Source organism: Canis lupus, chromosome 7 (assembly GCF_003254725.2).
Source record: "Canis lupus dingo isolate Sandy chromosome 7, ASM325472v2, whole genome shotgun sequence".
Taxonomy (NCBI): domain Eukaryota; kingdom Metazoa; phylum Chordata; class Mammalia; order Carnivora; family Canidae; genus Canis; species Canis lupus.
This window is the reverse complement of record NC_064249.1, coordinates 1,639,102-1,646,276: the sequence shown is the minus strand read 5'-3', so window position 1 is coordinate 1,646,276 and position 7,175 is coordinate 1,639,102. Positions and strand designations below refer to the sequence as shown.

Sequence of the window (7,175 nt, the reverse complement as noted above, 5' to 3'; positions counted from 1 at the left end):
GCAGGTGACTGTGAGACAGAGATGGGTTGCATGGCTGCCCAGCTTTTTGGGCACACACCCCACGCGGCTGCCAGCTTTGTGGCTCCCACAGCCTTTCCCTGGCTGCTGCCCTGCCTTCCAAGTGCTATCGATTCTCCCAGCATGGGGCAGGAGTGGCGCCTCCAGGAAACGCCACTTCCTGGGCTCCTCTCCTGCCGTGGCCTCCCTTCAAACCTGAGGCCTATCACCCAGTCCCCTACCCCCATTCTTCCCCAAAGGGAGGAAGGGACCATGCCCTCCTGGGGGGAGGGGAGCGGGGCCCATACGCCCAGGCCTTCACAGAGCCACGTCTCCGTGCCTCTGTGCACTTGGCTGCCTCTTCTGACACGTCTCCGTGCCTCTGTGCACTTGGCTGCCTCTTCTGACAAATCAACGGGCCAGAGCAGACGGTCTCCGAGGTCCCCTCCACCTCTGAAGTTCTGATGTTTCCAAAGGCAATCACGGCAGAGCCACACCTAGACCGCAGTACTGCGCTGCCAGGAGGGGAGGAGAGACGGGGGCAATGGGAGAGAGGTCGAGCAGAGCCTGCACGGAGGCATGGCCCAGCTCCCAGGAGTGGGGGGAACGTGTGGGTCTCTGAGATGAAGGAGGAGAGGCCCGCGCTGGGAACCCGATGGGAATGTAAAGGGGGGAGCGGAAGAGGGCAGCCACATAAAAGGCCAGAGGTGCTGCAGGAGGAAGGAAGGAAGGAAATTCTGTTTATTATTACACACCTGCGGGTACCAAGCACTGTGTGAGCTATTTCATATCCCTTTATGGCCCTAAGAACTCTGAGAGATCAGTGTCATTAACCTCATGTTACAAATGAAGAAACTGAGGTACCAGAGGTTAAGTGGCTTGTTCGAGGCCACACAGCTAACAGTTCCAAAGCTGGGGTGCAGAACTTGCTCTGTTCACTGCAAAGCCCCCTCCTTGTTTTTGCTGGGGTGCGTCCCAGGAAGGGCCTGGGGCCTCTGCTCAGGTGGCTTCTGCTCCTGCAGAGAGCCGAGCCCCTCCCCCCCGGCCCCGCCCCGCCCCGCCCCGCCCCGGGGCCTTCCCTAGTCCCTGCCAAGGGTTTGCAAAACAGCAGCGCCGGCCTTGGGGGAGAGGCCAGGTGGAAAGGCAGGTCCCAGGACGCTGGCGTCGGAGCACACAACTGGAATCTGGGGTTGGCAGAGGGGTGGGATGTGGAGCAAATCCAGTGCTGACAGCAGCCAGTTGGGACACGGCTTGTTACTCATCACCTTCCCTCCGCTCGGGCCGCGCCTCCACCCACCGCGCCCAGAGACCCGGACCGTGAGTTTTGGCCCGTGGGGCGGCGAGGTGCACGCCCCGGCCTCGCCCGCAGGGCCGGCCCCGCCCGCCTCGGACCCCCCACCCCCCGCCCTGCTCTCCCGGCCTCCGCACCCGCCCTCCCTGCTCCCCTGCTCCCAGTCGGGCCGCCAGCCCGTCCTCCTCCTCCCGGGCACCAGCCCCTCCTCCCCGCTGCGGAGGCACCATCCAGCGCCACCTGCCTCGATCCGCCAACCAGGCTGCGGCCAGGGGTGGGCGGGGCCAACAGGCTGCGGCCAGGGGTGGGCGGGGCCTCCGCCATCAGGTGGTCCCCTCCATCCCTTTCCCCTGAGTCCCTGTCCAGACCCGGGAGGCTCTGGGGCACCCTCTGTACCTTTCAGGCACAGGGCCCTGTACAAGGGATCTGCGGCACCCCCTCCCGGGTGTCATCAGGTCACGCGAGGACTCAGGTGGACCTTCCCGTCCTTTCCTGCCCGGGGCCCCCAAGGACAGCGAGGGGCCAGGCCTCTGAAAGAGCTCCCTGGAGCCCTGTCCATTCACACGCTTGGGAAGATGGCTTCCAGGATTGGTTTCCCCCAAGGTGACCGGGACAGGGCCAAGTTTCCCTGCGCTGTCACAGGGCTGCACGCGCATTCCGAGAGTCCCTACCTGCAGAGGATGACAGCCCTCGTAGGAGAAATTGGCCTTTAGGAAAAAGCAAAGGCTTGACCTGGAGGCCCCGAGCCTGAATTATCCCAGAGACCCAGGGAAGAGCTTGCTCCAGAGCAGGAGGGTAAATGTAGTTCAACAAAGCCAACATCCACTGGGCACTCACGGGTGCCCGTGATGTGGCCGCCTGGGAAGAAGTTCCTGGCACCCATCCCCTCCCTCCGGCTGCTCAGAGTCACATAGACAGGTGAAAACGGCAGCGTGGGACCAGAGCTTTAGTGCGGGAAGGCACCAGGTACAAAGGGTCCCAGGGGATGGTACTGAGTTCAGTTTAGGGATCCTCAGTGAGATTAGAGAGGATTGACATGTTGACAAGCAGCAGGGAGGCAGGAGGTGGGAGTGTCTGGTCCCCTCCTTGCTTAAGGCTTCTCAATGGCCTCACAGAGTGAAATTCAAACCCAGACAGAGGACTGGAAGGTCCAGCACGATCCTGTGCTGTCCCGTACAGGGGCCGCTAGGGACACGCGGCTATCAAGCATTTGACACATGGCTGGTGTTTCAGCGGAGAACTGAATTTCTTATTTCATTTCATTGTAACAGACTTCAATAGCCTGCGCAGATACGGAACGTTTCCATCATCCCAGCAAGCTGTACAGGACGGGACAGCCCACCTGCCTCCGTGTCCATCTTGTGAGCACCTCCTCTCCCTCCCCTTATGGGGCCACACTGGTCTGCTGGACCAGAGAACATGCCAGGCCCAGGCCCACACCCACTCTTCCTTCTGCCTGGAGCCCCGTCCCCCCACTCCTGACATGGGTGCTCCTCTCATGCTTTGGGGCTCCACCTAAGTACCCCTCTCTATTCTGCACCAGCCTCTCATTTGTGTCCTTCACAACACCTAATATCACTTGTAATCATTTTGCCAGCTCATTTACAAGCTTACTCTTTGCCCCCTTAGAATGTAAGCCCAGAGAGAGCAGGACCCGGATTTTTTTTCCCTGGTTGTATTCCCAGGGACTGGCATGGTGCACAGCCCATTTAGGCACTCAGCACACCCGGAAGCGACTGTCAGTGCTCCACGCAGGGGAAGTAACACGTGTGCAAAGGCAGAGGCCGGCATCTGCGTGGGGCCGGTCGGTGGAGGGCTGGTAGGGAGACGGTTTCAAGATTGGGGACGTGACAGTGTGGTTTATCAGGGGAGGTGGTGCCTGAGTCAGGAAGCCACCGAGGAGCCTGCTCGATGACCAAAGGAACTCAGCCAGGAACGGCTGGACAGCAGGGAGCGGGCCCCTTGGCCGCCATCGCTGTCTATGAAGTCCGAAGGTGCCTGGAACAGGGGTCAGTTGCAGAAGAACAGGGCTAGGTAAGACGGGGGGCCATGATGGCAAGCCTAGAGGTCCATAAAGGAGGGTTAACTCTTTCAATTCCCTAGGGGTATCTGCATCAGTCTGGGGTAGAGGGGGGCACAGACCAGTCACCTGGGGGACTGGAAACTGAGCAAGGAGAAGCTTCGGCCCAATCACTGAGAAGCAGTAGGAGCACCAGAGGCCTCCTCTCAGCCTTCACCTGGGCCGGGCCTCCCCGCTGGCCCAGCTGCCCCTCCTCTTCCCATCTCTAGAGTGTAACTTCTATTGAGGCAGCACTTCGCCTCCTTCACACCGTGCCGAGGACTGGGCCTGTCACGTCGTAGATGTTCAACAAATACCTGTCGGCTAAGCGTCCGACTCTTGATCTCAGCTTGGGTCTGGATCTCAAGAGTTGTGAGTTCAAGCCCCACACTGGGCTCCATGCTGGGCCTGGAGCCTCCTTATCAATCAATCAATAAATACTTGTTGAATAAGTAAATCCGTATTCTGTTTCTTAATGAATGAAACTTCAGGTCACAGGGTGTTTGACTTCCAAGAGCACGGCAAGCCCTGGGTGTTGAAAGTGAAATCTGGGTCACAGGTATTGCTGGCGGGAAGGCAGCAGAGAGAATTAGAGCACCATTCAATGCTCATTCATGCTAACACCTTTGAGGATGATAATTTCCTCATCTTGTTTCAGAATCAAACCGAAATTAATTTCTTTCAAGAGGCTTTTCCCACATGCTCCACATGCACTAACTCAGATGAACTCATACCCCTTAGAGTTTTGTAGCCATCTAAAAATATGTTCTGCGACTTGCCTGAAAGCATTTCAGAGCTCAGCTCATGGGGCAGAGTCTCACGGACATCTAATCCTTCCCCCTTAGGAGTGTTACCCTCGTCCCAGTCCTGTCTCTGAGGCAGGGCCTCACACGGGGTGGGGCTCAGGCAGGCAGAAGAGAGAGGTGATGGAAAAAGCTCCGGCCTGCTGGCTCAAAGCCATGCACTTGAGTCCCAAACCAATCCGTCCAGCCTGAATATACCTCGCTCATCTTGGGCTAGAATGTGTGGCCGACCCTCTTCCTTCCCTTCTCCCAGGTGGGAAGTCTGACCTTGGTCCAAATAAAGGCTTCACCATTGACTTAACCTTTCTGTGTTTCCAGTTCTGCAGCATAATACCTCCTCAGGGGTTATTGGGAGGATGACATCAAATAATATAGGCCAAGCAGACTTGCTACTGGCTCTGCAGATATTAGCACTCCCTCAGTCCACTGCCAGGCTTCCCTTCACTCTGATGTGGGGTAGGAGAGACAAAGAAAATGTCATCCAGAGGAGGTGCTTCAAGATTCCCCTTCTTACGTAGCCCCATGGGTGACATCCGAATCCCGGAGTGTTAGGGCGAGGGTGGATTTGGTGAGCTATCAAATCTACCTCCACTCCTTACAGATCTGGTGCCAGGCGAGAGGCAGGGACTGGTCTGGCATCATGAAGGTAGTTAGTGACACAACTGGAACCGGTACACGGGTTGCTGGACTTTCATGCCACGTGATAGAAACAGATCCTGGTAAAAGATTGATCCATGAAAGGCTTTTGAGCCTTCTGCTTGTCACCGGGAAATCACAAGGAGGCAGCCTGGCACTACCATGGGGTGCCCACACTCTGGATCCAGTGTGCCTGTGTTTGGCCCTGTCTCTGCCACTCACCAGCTCAGTGGCCCCACTGAGCCTGTTTCCTCATCTCAAAAAGAAAGATGATGGCCTTGACACTGATACTCACCTTGTAGGATCACTGTAAGGATTCGGATGAGATGGTCCATGCAAAGGGCCCAGAACCGTACCTGGTTTGTAGGCTGACTGCTTGAAGGAGCATAGCAAATGTTGGATATTGCTATCAATATGTCAAAGGAATGTCAAGATCGAAATAACCGAGAAACTAAACTTTGTATCTGGGAACAATTTTAAAGATGATCAGTTTCAACTTGCAGGGGCTACAGTACGGCCTTTCATAGCAGTAGAGGCTGTGCAGTCACCTTCGTCAGGGCTCTTCCACCTGCTTGAGGTAGCAAAATTATCATTATATAAAGACGTAATTAACATTTATTGTAGCTAGCATATTAGGTTTTAGATAGGGCAAATGTGTGATACAATGCAGTTGTATTTTTATGTGCTGTTATGTATACTTTATAGTACACTGGGGCCTTTATATAATCAGTGAGCACTGTACTTTAATGCCCATTTTATAGGACTTTTATAAGGGAGGTCAGATAGTATGGAGGGAAGAGCAGTGACCCAGGAGTCACCAGGCCTGAATGGAATGAAGGCTTTGCCTCATATTAACTGGGTGACACTAGGGCAAGCTATCTCCTCTCCTCATCGGAAAAATTGGGAGGCTGGGCTGGATGATGTCCAAGGATCCACCCAGCACTGACGGCCCATGGCTGGAAGCAGGATCTTAAAATTTCAAGCGATGATAGAGGTCTATGGGTGTTGGACTTCTGTACCTATGACATGTTGTTGGTCACATCTCTGATTTATTTGATGCTAAGCTCTTAGGAAGACAACCCTCGATTTTAAAACTATTTCTCTTGGAAACTACGATCTGCTTTACAATACTCCGCTCTCCACATGGCTACCCCATGCATGATGGGGAAAAGCAGGGGCTCCCTCCATATAACACCCACTTCTCGGGGAATGGGCAAGTGACCTTCACGAGGTCCCTGAGACTGTCGCTCAGGTTTTGCAATCCTTTGTCATACGATTCCCAACTAGCATAGACTGATGGCCCCTTCCTCTGCAGATCAGAAGGGTGAACGAAAAATGAACTAAGCGAGCTGGGAGCGTGAAATACAAAGGGCAGCTAAAGAGGCAGCTGTGATCGCGTAACACAGCTGGAGGACTCCCCAAGAGTGAGGAGCTGACGGGATGGCACACTCCGCAGTTCAAAAAGGATGTCTGGAATATGAATCCTGAGTCATCAAGAAGAGCATGACTTATGTGACCATCCTCTGCTTAAGGAGGGAAGGCAGGGCGTGATGCCATTTAGAAAGATTTCCATCAACACAGTTTTTAAGAATTCTCAGCCTCTTTTAAAACCCTCAGCTAGCTTTGTGGCTGGGACCATACTCCACGTACATCACTATACATGTGTCCCCAGGGGTTTGCGTGTCTAGGAGAATGCACCCATAAGTCCCGGAATAGTAAGTCCAGAGTGGGGCAGCTTTATGGGGCAGGCAGCCTTCCAGGCTGCCAGGAAGGATCTGAGGAGGATACAAGTTAGACTTGACTTTAAGTTGGCTAGCTTTCCTGCTCATTCACCCATTCAACAATATTTTTATTGAGCCCCTAATGCAGGCCAGCCCCATTTTACGCCCGACGTGTGGAGTCTTAGAGGACACACTGTTCACACGGCGCTTTCCTCCGGCGTGCCCGGACACGGCAAGTGTACTGTTCCCTTTGTGTCTCAAGTGGGGTCCTTGAGGCTTCATGCCCCCACCCCAGCCCCTTGGGGAGGAAGCCACCTTAGAGAGTAGGGCGGTTGTCCCCATAGGGTTGAGCGCGCCTTGGGACAGGGGCTGTGCTTCAGCGCTTGGCCTGGGAGCCCCAGCACGGGGCTGGTCTCGCCAGGACCCAGGGCAGCAGGTGGCCGCCCAGCTCTCCCCGGGGGCCTGCTCCAGACCGGCCTGTTCCTCGAGAGAGAGACGTCTCCCTGGGTTCCCCAGCCGAGCGAGCGCATACTTTGTCCCTGAACGAGCAGGGACAGGATGGAGGGGCGTCTCCCGGCCTCGCCCCTGCACGTCACGGGGGAGGGCGGCAGGAGAGGGAGCCGAGGGCGCAGGGCCTGGGCCCTGCCCCCAGGAGCACCGCGGGCCGA

The 7,175-nt window shown here is 55.8% G+C and overlaps 1 long non-coding RNA gene across 3 annotated transcripts; it reads left to right on the top strand.

Annotated features, from left to right (window-relative positions):
* The first annotated feature begins 1,095 nt into the window (after positions 1-1,095).
* On the top strand, positions 1,096-3,773 carry LOC112667085 (uncharacterized). 3 transcript variants are annotated; one of them, XR_007411737.1, is made up of 4 exons: positions 1,096-1,314; positions 2,560-2,649; positions 3,156-3,322; positions 3,578-3,773. It is a non-coding gene; the product is annotated as an uncharacterized LOC112667085 (long non-coding RNA). The 3 variants fall into 3 exon arrangements; XR_007411738.1 differs by having other exon boundaries at positions 2,918-3,322; XR_003141037.3 differs by having other exon boundaries at positions 2,560-3,322.
* The last annotated feature ends 3,402 nt before the right edge of the window (positions 3,774-7,175 follow it).